The sequence below is a fragment of the Macrobrachium nipponense genome, chromosome 24 (genome assembly GCF_015104395.2).
Source record: "Macrobrachium nipponense isolate FS-2020 chromosome 24, ASM1510439v2, whole genome shotgun sequence".
Lineage (NCBI taxonomy): Eukaryota > Metazoa > Arthropoda > Malacostraca > Decapoda > Palaemonidae > Macrobrachium > Macrobrachium nipponense.
Window position 1 is genome coordinate 73220745 of NC_061091.1, and position 14498 is coordinate 73235242.

Consider the following 14498-nt stretch of genomic DNA (forward strand, 5'->3'; position numbering starts at 1 on the left):
TAGGCCTGCCATATGTGGAGGGAAAAACTCCCTGCACCTCTACCCTAAGGTCAAAACTCATTGAGTGCGGAAGGGATACAAACCTGTTTCCTCTCAGCTGGCTGTGTGCCTCACCTGAGTAGGAAAAACTGAAAATCCCAATGGTGGCTCCGGCCTTCGAAATCACTGTACGGAGGGAGGGAAAACTGAAGACCTCCCATGTGGCTCTCGGCCTCTCATGTATGGAGGTTAACTGAAGACCTCCCATGTGGCCTTAGGCCTCTCATGTACAGAGGAGACAACCATGTCCATCGGTGGGCGTCTGCGACGGTGTCGCGATCGTAGTGATGTCCTCTTGTAGTGTTGTACCTGCCTGTCTGTACTCTGCCTGGTTTGGCACTTGAAAGAAAAATACCCTCAGAATAGACCTAGACATGTTCTTTCCTATTGCCCTATACTTAAAATCCTCTTGTGATATATCATATCAATCCTACCTACATATTTTCCTAATAGTCGCTCCCTACTCTAATACTAACTCAGACAGCAAGATTGTTGGGTTTAAAAATAGAATTTGGTTTAGGCCAAAGGCCGAGTATTGGGACCTATGAGGTCAGTCAGCGCTGAAGGGAAATTGAGAAAGTTTGAAAAGGTGTGAAAGGAAGAAAAACCTCTGTTGCACAATGAGTCCAGTGTTAGGAGAGCGTGGAAACATAGGATGAAGAATATGGAGAGAATATGAAATCAGAAAGAGAAAAGAGAGAGAGAGAGAGAGACCCCGAGAGAGAGAGGAGAGAGTTTCCCCGGATGGAGAGAGCGAGAGAGAGAGAGAGCAAACACAATCGTCTATTGATAGAGAGAATATAAAATCAGGGGGAAAAGAGAAAGAGAGAGAGAGAGAGAGAGAGAGAGAGAGAAATTACGATCGTCTAATATCTCCACCTCCGCAAATTGCAGCAGTTAAAATGGGTATTATCTTAACGATAATACTCCGTATAACTCCGTACAGCTATGAACAACCGAACGAGAACTTGTTGCTAATGCGATCGCTCCTATAACAACATCACTTTATTGTATTGATCAGCGTGTGACAGTAATCGAATCCGATAGCAACATCCGTTATTGTATTCATCCGCTTGGGACGGTAATTACTGTATTCATGTTATAAATGCAAGCTGAAGCTAATAAAAGGCAAAAATTACGTTCATCAGCAACCTGGACAGAAGTCCCGAGCTTTTGTATGAATTCCAACCGCAGCCGTGGTAACAGAAACTAATAGCATGAAAGAGCTCATTACTGTTGTTTTCACACAGACAAAGGATTAATAACGTTATAAAAGTGTAAAGTTCGTAATACCTATGAACAAAACGAGTGAAAACGAACGGAATCCTAAATTTAACGCCATCTAACCCGAGGGAAAAACTAGCTTCCAATGAGACGTATCAGTCAATTTTGGTCTTAAATTACATCGTAAGAACGAACAGTATGACTTCGTTACATAAGTTAAGTATCCAGATATTCATTAATATGCTAACTAAGGACAAAAACATTAGCCGAGACCAAGCGATATGGTTGAACTCTGAAGCCAAGGAGAAAAAAAAAAAATAGACTAGCCGGCATCCTTGTCTGTCTAAACCACACCTCCTTACAATAGTGCTGTTTGACGACAAGCTAGTGTAATTGTAATTTAATTGAAAAGTAATAAAATAATATTTAAAGGTAATTAAATTAACTTTATTAGGCCTAATATTAATTTCAGTTGTCATTGTAATTTGATAATACGACTGGTAATAATTTGTAACTGTATTGACATGAGCTCAATGTAAATACTGACGGCAATAGTCTGTTAAACGTATGAAGACGTCATACATACAAATTCCTTATATCTGACATCTGATTATATGCCCCAAGATAGATACCTCAATTGGACTATATTAAATGTCAACATAGTTGAAGACACGTCTCCTTTAAGACGTTTGTACAAACTTGGCATAAGTGAGAGTGTTGTTACGTTAGTCATTTTAGTCAATCAGGAGAGAATGAGATGGATACGGCGACGCAAACCCGATTCGTCATCCGCTGACTTCAGCGTGAATGACTGCCGAGTTTAGTGTTTATACTAGCCAATATGATGATACACATAATACAATTATAATGCCTTTAGTCGGACAGAATCCGATCTTCATTCTGTTCGATTACATTCATATAATTATCCTCAGATCGGATTCTCGTTCGTTTTCAATTACACCTGTATTGAATTATCCGAAGTCAAGAATGCCTTAAGCCTACAGCGTTAGCCAATATAAAAATAACTACCGATATGTTGTACAGCGAATACTTTAGGTTAGGCTAGGCTACTGAATATGCATACGATATATCATCGTGAACACTAGGCTAACCGTAGTTAATTTTATTCGATTTCTCTTCATACTGAATATCGTAAGTCAATATGCATTGAACGGAGAATTAGTTGATATTAACAATTATCGTATCGTATATGTAGAGGAAAGTAACCTTAAAGACGAAGGAGCATATCTGAAAGACCAACCCTGGCCTAAAAGCCTTCTGATGCAAGGAATCGAAGTCAGGAAAAATCCTAAAGATGCTCTAAGGACACTGTGCCTCTAAACTACTACTTTTAATAGAAAACCGACCCGAAGAAGCCTGCACTTCTCTTCCTAAACTAAACACTATGTAGCCTATTATCCCTACTCGTCTATATCTGACCTAAGTTTTTATCATCCTGAGAACTTACACATCGAGGGAAGGGGAATCTGCTGCCAACACTGCCTGCTCCGCGCCAGGGGGGACGGCGGATCCTGCCCTGTGGGCTTGCGGATCCCCATAACCCCCAGCACCGGTTAGGGCTGATTCTGGAACAGGCAGGGAGCTGAAAAGAACGATTAGTAATTTCAGTATCCCTATTGCTCGATCTATCCTCACATAATCTTGATATAAAATCGGTAACAGAGATGTCATCGAGGGAAGGGAAATCTGCTGCCAACACTGCCTGCTCCGCGCCAGGGGGGACGGCGGATCCTGCCCTGTGGGCTTGCGGATCCCCATAACCCCCAGCACCGGTTAGGGCTGATTCTGGAACAGGCATGGGAGCTGGAAAGACGATTAGTAATTTCAGTATCCCTATTGCTCGATCTATCCTCACATAATCTTGACATAAAAATCGGTAACAGAGATGTCATACTCTATGTCAGCGTACTCTCAAGTCTCTTAAAGAGCACTGTCTCTAAGTCTTTATCTTGATCTACGTTAGTCTCTTCCTGCCTACAGTTACTTCTTAATACGAGACCTTTCCTATGTTTGAGATACCCTAACATCTGGTCCAAAGACCACTCCTGACATTCCAAACATCTGGTCTTTACATTATATTGAACAGGCCTACAATTTACGCATAAGGAATGACTATCGTGTCATAGGGTACTCATCCTTTTCTTGCATTGTTGGCAAAGACGATACGTTGATTGAACTTCCGCTTCATCGTTTTCTGTGATGTCGTGGCCGAGGATGCAGTAGTCCCGTTGTCGTAGCCTGTGGTTTGGTTTCTTAATTCCTTGCAGAATCAATGTTTCTAATGAGAAGGTATTAAGAGCAATCCAACCGTAATCCAAAGGAATGCGTAATTCGTCACCAAAATCAATCAAATCAAAGGTGCAAATGAAGGCCTCCGGGCAAGACCGAAAAGGAGTTCGCTGTGGATACATCTGTACTCACCACCGCGAACGATAAGTGATTGACGTGAGAGGGCAGGTGTGGCGGCCGTGAGGCAGGGCTACTAGCGGTGGGCTGGTAACTAGGTAACGAGGGGGTGGGTGTTTGCCAGGAGATTGGCACACTGATCGTTTATTTTAACCAAAGATTTGGTAAATTTTTAATAAATGATGGTTCGGGCTGGTAAGTGACCAGGGCTAGTTCAGGTGTTCAGGGGGTGTATTGCAATAGTATCCTTAATATCATTCTTTCTAGGCAAAATTAATCTAAAATTACCAGAGAAAAACAAAATTAAGAAAATGTCAGTAAAACTGACTCGCTCACTCTATAAAAGAAGTGTCGGTATGAGAATAGGGGCGAGTGGGATCACTACCACGAGTCATTCACCATTTAGACCTTCCAACCCAAAATCCCCACCAGAGAGAGCTGATACGAAAGAAGGGTGATGCGGCCGCTACTACTACTACTACTGACGCCACGGACAGCAGCGCCCCTAGCGGTCATCCTTAAATCTATGAACATCTTGTCCTGCAGGGTGGGTAAAAGAAGACAGGGTGGGTTTCATAGGGCGACACGAGCCAATCACCCAGAAATAGATTTTTCCTACGTCAAAATTATTTTCTGGGCTCAGCTCGTGTCGGCCTATGAAAGAGTACCAGACAAGATGGGAAATAAGGGGACAAATGAAAATCAGTTGTAAAAAAGAGATATATAATAAGTGAATCAGGGACATTACAGTATACAAACAAAGTACTTAAAGCTAACTTATCCTAAACAATGACATGATAAAGAAAGCAAACAATATAAGTACTTAAAAATTAACTGTATATTAAAACATAGTAATACCCATAATGTAATGGCAAAATAACAAATTGATATCACTTAAGTAAGATATTTACATAATATACAAAGACATTGTGTTCTACCCTAGCATAAAAATAAGGGTAGGAACACTGAAGTACATTATAAGTACATAGTGTGGATGTCCCTAGCAAAAAAATAAGGACAATCCACCAATATGATTCCAGCGGCTAAGGCTAGAGTATCCGAGTAGCATGGCAATAGGGGTGAGGCATGTTGGACGAGGTAGGTAGAAAGGAGGACCTGGATCTATTAACTGACGACTACTATTAACAGTATCAGGAGAAACAATGTTTCCCGCTGCTACTGCAGAAAATTTTAAAGATTCCAAGGACTTTAGGTAATGACGTTTAAAGACTGTTGGAGATTTCCATCCAGTATACTTTTTAAGATCCTCAAAGTTCATATGTTGGAAGTAATTAATTGAGGTGGCTACTCCTCTGACGTCATGTGCTTTTGGAAATGAATCAGGATTGGCTTGTTTAATGAAGTAAAGGATCTGTTGTCTAATTCCTTTTACTGATAAAGTACCACCTTTTTCTCTCATAAAGAGAGAACCTGAGGATCTTGAGGATGTACGAGATAGAAAGGCTCTTAAAGTTGATACTGGGCAGAGAGAAGGATCTTGCGGAAGTGGGATGACTTTCCAAGGAGCCCACCTTGCAAGGGGATCCTCATTTTTAGCCAAAAAACTACGATCCGGCGCAAGTAAGAACTTCTCCTGAGGGGAGGAATTCCACATGACCCGCTTCTCTGGATAGAGCCGACAGTTCTGAAATTCTGGCTCCTGAAGCTAGGCTTTAATAAGAATACACGTCTTTCTAAGAAGCATTATGAATGTACAAGACGAGTTGTCAGTATCTGAGGCTAGTTTGAGGACATCATTTAAGAACCATGAAACTGCAGTAGGCCTTTGAGAAGGCCTAAGTCTAGCACAGGCTTTGGGAATAGACGTAAAGTAAGATTCTGTTAAGTCTATCTGGAAACCCAACTGAAAGATCTTCTTCAAAGCCGATTTATGAGTAGTAATAGTGCTAGCTGCTAAGCCTTTTTCAAACAAGCACCTGAAAAAGGATATAGCTAAGTTAACTGTCATGGTTGTAGTGTTTGATTCTTTCAGGAAGGATGCTAATTTTTTAACAGCTGAGTCATATTGTCTAATAGTTGACTCTCTTTTATCTGATTCTAGGAAGAGGATGTTTTGTGGATCAATGTTAGCATCTTTGTTAGCCGCAAACTTCATGAAGTCCATAAAGTTAGGGTCTGAAGAATTCCTGAGGAAGCGAACACAGTCCTCATTTGTACTGATTGCGACAGCTTGGGATTGGGAATCCGTTGAGGTCGGAGACCCAATTCCAGAAGCAGAGGATACCAGTTGCTTTTTGGCCAGTCTGGAGCAATCAGAGCTACTAGTCCCTTGAAAGTCCCTCAGCTTTGCTCAAGACTTTCAAAAGAAGATTCACTGGACGGAAAAACATAAATTTTTTCTCCACTGATTCCAATTCTAACGACAGGCGTCCGTGGCATCAAGCCAGAGGGTCCAGGTTGGGGGCCACATAGCAAGGGAGCTTGTGGTTCGCTTGTGAGGCGAAGAGATCCACTTGGAGACCTGGGACTCTCCGGCATATCCACTGGAATGACCCGTCGTCCAGGGACCATTCTGATTCCAGAGGGACTGACCGGGACAAAGCGTCTGCTATCACATTTCTTACCCCCGCCAGGTGAGTGGCGGACAGATGCCATCTGTGTTTGTCTGCTAGGGCAAAGATGGCTATCATGACATGATTCACGTGTTTGGATTTGGACCCTCCTCTGTTGATGCAATGTACTACCACTGCACTGTCCAAAACTAATAGTTCTTAGATGAGACTTCTTCGGGGGGAAGAAGTCTCTTAGAGGGTAAGAAATACTGCCATTGCTTCCAGGACGTTTATGTGAAGCTGGCGGAACTGAACTGACCAAGTCCCCTGAACTTGCTTGAATTGAGAATATCCCCCCCATCCGGACAGGGAGGCATCCGTGTGAATGGTTAACACTGGAAGGGGATATTGAAGGGGTACTAATTTTGGCAAGGTTTCTTCACTTTTGTCCATGGACGGAGCTGATTGCGAAGGATCTGTGGAATTACTGACAACTTGTCTCGAGATTTGGCGTTTGCTCTCGATCGCCAAACTCGATTTATATCTTTCAGCCTTGCTTTCAGGAGGATGTCTGTCACTGAGGCAAACTGAAGAGAACCTAGGATTCTTTCCTGGTTTCTCCTTGATGTTTGTTTGCATTTGAGAAATTGTTTCACAGACTTGGCTATTTCTTTTCTTTTGACCACCGGAATTGATAGATTGTGGGAAGACAAATCCCATTGGATTCCTAGCCACTGAAAACGAGACTCTGGAGTAAGTCTGGATTTTGTTTTGTTTATCTGGAACCCCAGATGTTCCAGAAATTGAACTACCTTTTTGTGGCTTTGAGACATTCCTCGACCGTTGGTGCCCAGATCAACCAATTGTCGAGGTATGCTGCTACCATTATCCCTTGAGTTCTCAACTGTTGAACTACCACTTCTGCTATTTCGTGAATACCTGGGGGCTACATTCAGACCGAAGGGCATCACTTTGAATGAGAATGTCTGATTTCCTAGTGTGAAGCCTAGGAATGGACGGAAGTGCCTGGCTATAGGGATATGATAGTATGCGTCTGTAAGATCGATGGAGGATGTGACGGCCCCAGGGGGAAGTAAGGTCCTTACCTGCGAGATGGTAAGCATTTGAACTTGTCGCAACGAATGGAAAGAGTTTAGCTTTGACAAGTCCTAAGATTTACCCTTCTTTTTGTTGAGCCTTTCTTTGGCACGCTGAATAAGCGACCTTGAAATTTTAGATGCTTGACTCTCGCAATAGCTCCTTTCTGAAGGAGTTCCTCCGCATAATCTGTCAATTCCTTTGATGGTTCCTGATAAAATGATTTGATTGGAGGGCGATCTTTGATCCAACTCCAACCCAATCCCTTGGACACGATGCTCTGTGCCCATTTGCTGAACCCCCACCCTGTGACGGAAGAGGAACAGCCTCCCTCCTACCTGGGGAGCCTCACTCTGTTGTTTCGGGTTGACCTCCGCGCCCTCCTCTGAATTGCCTTCCTCTTGCAGCTCTCCCTGTGCCACGCTGGCGAAAGTGGCCCCTCGCCCTGCTACCCTAGAAAACCTATTAAAGGCTGGGGTAAGCCTGGCTTTCATAACATAGAGTTGAAGGCCGGCGAGACTGCGTAGGAGGTTGAGGGTTGAGACTGAGGGGACAACAGGAGGATGGGTTGGGCCTGTTTCGAAGTCGATGGCTGTCCCTGTTGGGTAACTGGGACGGCCTGAACAAACTGCTGTTGCTGCTGTTGCTTCTGGTAAGGCTGGAACCTTCTGCCAGACTTCTTAAGTTTCTTACCAGCAGCAGGGGCGGTTTCTTGCTTCCTCTTGGAAGAGATGCCCCACCTAGCCCTAAGGCTCTGGTTGAGCTAGCAGCCTCGTGGTGCACCTCGTTCACAGCGGACTCTGGGAAGAGGTCTGCACCCCACATGCTGGAAGCCAGGAGTCTATTAGGCTCGTGCCTAATAGTGGCCTCCTGCAGAACGTGCTTTCGGCAGTTCCTCCTAGCTTGGAAGAAGTCGAAAGCATCCGTCTGAACTGTCTGGAGCTGAGACTTGGCCAGAATCTTGAATAGCGGTTCTGTGCCATAAGACAGGGCCGCCATTTCCGTGATGATCAGGGAGTTAAGGGACCTCCCAAATCTAGTTCGAGCATCGAACTCCGCCTGAATCAGAGTATCAGGTAGCCTTGGAAGCTTCTCGCCAAACTGGTCCATTGCGCAGTCTGGCTTAAGCTTATCAATCGTGAACGTGGCAGGCAAGTTCTCCCACAATTCTCCAAAGGCTGGAAGAGCGGAGAAGTAGATTCAGCTTCCCTCAGCTGTGGCAATGGGCTCATCCTTGAGGACTGCCTGAAGAGTCGCTTCCACTATTTTGGTAGCGAACGAAGAGAAGCCTCCTCCTCCGTCGCGAAAAATAGTGAAAGGACTCTTGAAAGCCTGGAGCTTAGTGTTGTACACTCCCAATCCTCTAGGCAGTGAACCCATTCCCGCTGTGCGTGCTCCCTACTATACAGCACGTTTTCTCGGGGAATCTTGTCCTCTCTAGTGAGAGCAGCCACGGTCAGCCTAGCATATCCAATGAAAGGCTGAGTCAATCCAGGAGGATAAAACTCGAAGTCCTCAATCCTTCGAGTTCCACACTCCGGGACAGAGATCATGCCGTCCTTGAATGGAGCATAAGCGGCCACTCTCCATGGGTTATCCATGGAGAAGGCTGGTAGGGACTCATATGGAGGTAGCTGTAGAATGCCAGTACCTGCTACGGGGGAGATTGGCTGAGGAACCTGAGAAAGCCCAGCTACCTGGTCCTCATTCTCTCTAACTCTGTTAGAGAGATCCTGGATGGGATTGGCCCACCCTGACTGAATGAGCGGTGTTTGACAGACTGACACCAAAACATCTGTTCAAACCTGGTCCCGAGGGCGGAGACCTGCGAGCCAACCATCTCTCCCACTTGCTGCATCACCACTGCCGAGAAGGCGGTGGGATCAAAGGAGCCTGGTCCCGCCACTCCAACGGCGTTGCCGGAGTGGATGCGGTGGAGGCCGGAGAAAAGGGCGTTGGCTCGGCTGGAGCGCGAAGCCTTTCTCCTTAGAAGCCTTGCTTCTAGAGCTCTTAGAGTACGAAGAGCTCGGCTTTGCCTTCACCGCGTCAGCGTAGGAAGTCGAAGACTTCTTTGCTGAAGAAGACGACGACGACTTCTTAGAAGTCGTCTTGTGGAGGGTCTTCTGTTCTCTCTGTCCCTTCACCTTCGGGGGTACAGAGAGAGCGGGAGAGCAGGTAGGGATCTCAGATCCCGTAAAGCCTTGGAAAGAAGCAGTAGAAGGGACAGGAGAAGAAGATCCAGGAGCGCCCAAGGAAAGACCTTGGGCGCCCGACACACCTACCTCAACCAACAAATCCTCTGCCCCTACCGCCATAGGTTCGATGTTCAGGTCCAAGTTCGCGACATCTGGGACCGGCTCCTGCGTGGAGGCGGACCCGAACGCCTGCTGCACCTCCTGCTGTATGGAAGCTATGAGAGGGGCTGCCGAGATGGGATCAACGTAACCGGTTGACTTGCCGCCGGGGAAGATCTGAACGGCCAGCTTCTTATCGAGGATGTATGGCTGGCCCTTGGCGGCGTTCTTCCCAAAGCCGCCCACCCATGCCTTCAGGGTTGCTAAGGCGACTTCCTTCACGGCGGCAGCCTGAAAGAGAAGGCGAAATGAAGCTTCTAGCGGCGGAGACAGGGTTTAACAAGCTTATAACTAAGTGTTATTAGTGATACGACCAAGAAGTCTAAGAGTAGACTTACCCCCCAACAGCTGACTAACAAGGTCGTAGCATATGGTGCAGGCTTCTGGGTGCCAGACGATCATACCATTGTGGGTCGTGGCACACGGGGCGTGAGTCCTGCACTCCTCATGGGCGCAGGGGTCGTAGAGAGTCGCGTTACACCCCAGGACCTGACAGTTGGTAGCCTGTAAGTGGAAAGATACATAAGTATCAGGAGCACACTTACAGCCTAACAATTGCTCCGCTGCATGCCGGAGCGTGAAAGTTAGATTAAACCAGAGCCCCGCCGTAATACGTGTGGTAACTAGGCGGTTGGAGTTGTCTAAGGCTACGCCGGAGACAGGAGAAAAATATCCAACCAGGTGTGGTGGGGAGCCATGAAACCACGACGGAGAACGACGGAGATGGTACACACAAAAATAATTAAAACTAAAATTCACCGTAAAATTAGGGTACATCCTTATATTTATAACGAAGTATATAAATTTTTTTCCCGTCTACTAGAAGAGTGCCCTGTAAGAAGCAAGCTCTCCTCCGGTAGCGGAAAAAAGAGGATATAGTAGGCAAGCAACAGACCACTAGTAATGACCACCCCGCCCGCTGGCGGAGCCAGACGAACTATAACCAAAGGGGCCCCGGCTGCAGCGGAGGCTCCGTTCATTACAGTAGGGGTAGGGTGGGACTGAGCAATAGGGGGGGGTTCCCGGCGTAACGCGGCGGGAGAGAGAGAGAGGGGGGTGGCCTACCCCTCCCCGTCCCTACAACTACCCGCTCGGTGACCCGGTACCCGAGACAAGTGGTCGCCCAATACCCCAGCTGGGAGGGAGCTCCTGGCCTCCTCAGAGAGAGAGGGAGGAAGGCTACTGTGGTTGTCATGGTAACCAAGGAGTCCCCCAGACCCCTCCCTATACCTGGTAGGGAGGGAAGGGGAAGGGTAAGGTGCTATGGAATACATGACTGCAAGTGGCCTAAGCCGCGATAGCAACACAACCATGGAAGGGCCACGTGAACCAGACTGTACCAACACATGGTACATGCACCTAGGCTAGCCTAACACCCTAAATAAAACTAATAATACATCGTAAAAGAGGGAAAAGACACTTTTAGTAAAAGAAAAAGAAGCCCAGGAGGAGGCAATCTGTTTCGAGGAACAGTTGACTACTCGGAGCCAGCGATAGCCGATGAAGAGCAAGAGCCGGGATGCTGGGCCAGAAACACAGTATAGCCCTAAATACCAAACTAAGAGAAATGGTAAAAGGGCTGTCCTAGCTATAAAAACGATGTAATAAACGATGAACGTGATATAGTAAGCCCATAAGTATAAGATGTCCCAGTATGGGAGACCGGGAAATCTTAACTCGAGGCGGCATGCAGCCACCACGAGTCAACCGGGAGACCGTATATGACCTATTAAGAAGGAAAATACTGGTCCCTGGAAGACTAAAAAACAGTAAAATACTACTTATGAGGCACTTAACTTAGCCGATGCGATAGCTGCACGTTCCATGATGAATTCAAGTAGAAATCCGAAGAAAACACGGCACGAGAGAAAAATGCACTCAACGTGTTCGTCTAAAGATTAAGGATGACCGCTAGGGGCGCTGCTGTCCGTGGCGTCAGTAGTAGTAGTAGTAGCGGCCGCATCACCCTTTCGTATCAGCTCTCTCTGGTGGGGATTTTGGGTTGGAAGGTCTAAATGGTGAATGACTCGTGGTAGTGATCCCACTCACCCCTATTCTCATACCGACACTTCTTTTATAGAGTGAGCGAGTCAGTTTTACTGACATTTTCTTAATTTTGTTTTTCTCTGGTAATTTTAGATTAATTTTGCCTAGAAAGAATGATATTAAGGATACTTTCATAGGCCGACATGAGCTGAGCCCAGAAATGTACTAGTGAGTTAACAATAGCCAGCCCTTCCTTGTCTATTACTGCATATTTACTTTCAGAAGGCCCCAGTTTACGTGAATAAAAAGCTATAGGGAAGAACTGTTTGTCATATTGCTGAAGCAGTACCCCTCCTACTCCTAGGTCTGAGGCGTCTGTTGCAATAAAGAATTCCTTACTGAAGTCAGGGAATTTTAAGATAGGTGAACTGCATAATTCCTCTTTCAAGGTATCGAACGCCTGTTGATGCTTTTCAGACCATATAAAATCTACGGCCTTCTTCGTAAGCTCGGTTAGAGGAGCAGCTATAATTGAATAATTGCTTATAAAACGCTGGTAATATCCACTACAGCCTAAAAATTGCTGTATCCCCTTGACGTTAGTAGGTATCAGAAAGTTATGGATAGCCGACACCTTATTGTGGACTACCTGAAGACCTTGACTAGACACTGTAAAACCTAAATAGACGAGTTCTGTTTTAAAAAACTCACACTTGGTTATCTTCACTCTTAAATTATGTTGCCTTAGTCTCTGTAGCACTAGCTCTAGTTTACGTAAATGTTCTTCTAAGGTATTAGAAAAGATTACAAGGTCGTCCGTCCATATAGGCATGTAGGATATCCCCTAACAAGTCTCCGTACACTATATTAATCATTCTGGTGAATGTAATTGGGACGCAACGTAAACCAAAAGGCATACGTAAAAATTCATAATGTCCCCTGGCTGTGCTGAAGGCGGTGTACGTGATACTCTCTTTTTCTAAAGGTATCTGGTGAAAGCCTTTAAGTAAGTCCAAACTGGTGAAATATTTGTTCTGTCCTAACAAAGATAAAATATCGTCAGTACATGGGCACTGGGAATCGATTGGGAATCGTTTCCTCATTTAAGCGACGGAAATCTACGCAAATACGCCAAGTCCGATCTTTTTTCAGTACGACGATTAAGGGGAAATTATAAGGGCTGTTCGATTTCCTAATGACTCCTTCTTCTAACGTTTTACCTACTTCATCATTGATCTCATTCTGGAACTTCATAGGGAGTCGGTACGAAGGTACGTAAATAACTTTATGCTTGTCTTTTAGCCGTATTTGGTGTTCAATGACATCCGTTTTTCCTAGAGATCCCTCGGTATTGGAGAAAACATCATGATATTTAGTTAAAAGATAAAAAAATTTCTGCTGAATCTTCTCTTCGTGAATGTCTTTATTGATTTTACTTTTGATAGATTGTAAGAGGGATTCGTCCACAACAGGTTGAGCGTGATTAATTTCAGCAACAGTAAGAATGCGATACTTATAAACTTCCATATCCACGATGTGTTGATTTTTGTGGATCACTAGACTGGTATTCAAATGGTTACAGACTTCAATGTTAACTTGTTGCTGTGAATCAACAGTGTATAGTGCTTGTGTTACGGACAGTCCGTTAATTTTCAGAGTGTCAGAAAGGATTAACATTTCAGATCCCGGCAAAGTCTTCTTTACATGCACTAATATATTCGAAGGTACGTTCGGCTCGAGAGTTTGCGTGCAAGCTGCTATTACGGGTGTGCGAGAATTTTGTTGGGTCACTTGAACAATGTCATGATTCATGAGACAAGTGATTGTTCCTCAATGTACATTACTGTTTGATTGTCTGTTTCTTTTTTGTCCAAAACTGATTTTAAGGTGTTAGAAGATTTATAGAGTTTTCCTTTGATATACATGCCGTGTTTGGCAGGGGCTAAGATGATGTTTTGAATGCCCATAGACGGGTATCCTATAATTACAGCTGGGTACAAATCAACATTTTGTACAACTATGGAGGTATCGGTAAGCGTGCGCTTACCCACCTTGTACTGAATTTGAGTTACGCCTACTACGCTTAATTCATTATTACCGATACCCGAAAGTCATACTCCAGACTTCTCAATAGGGAAGTTCGAAAACATGTGATGAGTCCGTAAATCCATGATATTACGTGGACTACCGGAATAAAAAAAACAGTGTGAAGGGTCGGTGTTCTAAATTTACGGCATGTAAGGTAGGACGTAATTCATCATTACGTGTATGTATACGGTGAAAGTCTACGGGGACCTGCACTGATTTTTTGGATTCGGTCGTGTGGTTCATGGGAAAATTCTGGGTCTCGCATAGGTCTTGTAGGTGATTAAATTTATTTGATTCAAAAGATGTTGATACGAATGACCCAACATCACTCTCTCCCCCGCTGGAGTTAATTATGTGATATTTGGTTTGCTTTGCACACTCGGAAAATTTGACTGACTGTGTGTGTTTTGGTTAGACGACCCGGGAACAGAATTTCCTGAAGCACAATTTGTTTGTTTCTGATTTTGAGCAGAGTTACTGTTTATTTGTTTCATTGTATAGTAATGAGGATTCTTCTTATTATTGTCATTGGCAACGTTTTGTGTGTATTTAGCAGTATTTTGCTGTTGGTTACGTGAAAAGCAACGTGCGTAAGAATAACTGGAGCTGTTATGAACTGAACAATAACGCGTTCGGCAGTCTGCAATCATATGCCCCGCGCGCTTACAATTAAAACAAGTTACCCCTGCTGCGTTATCATTGACTATATTTACTTGCTTTGGGTTACTTTCATTGTTTGCAAAAACTTGAGTAACCAAGGGGTCCAAAT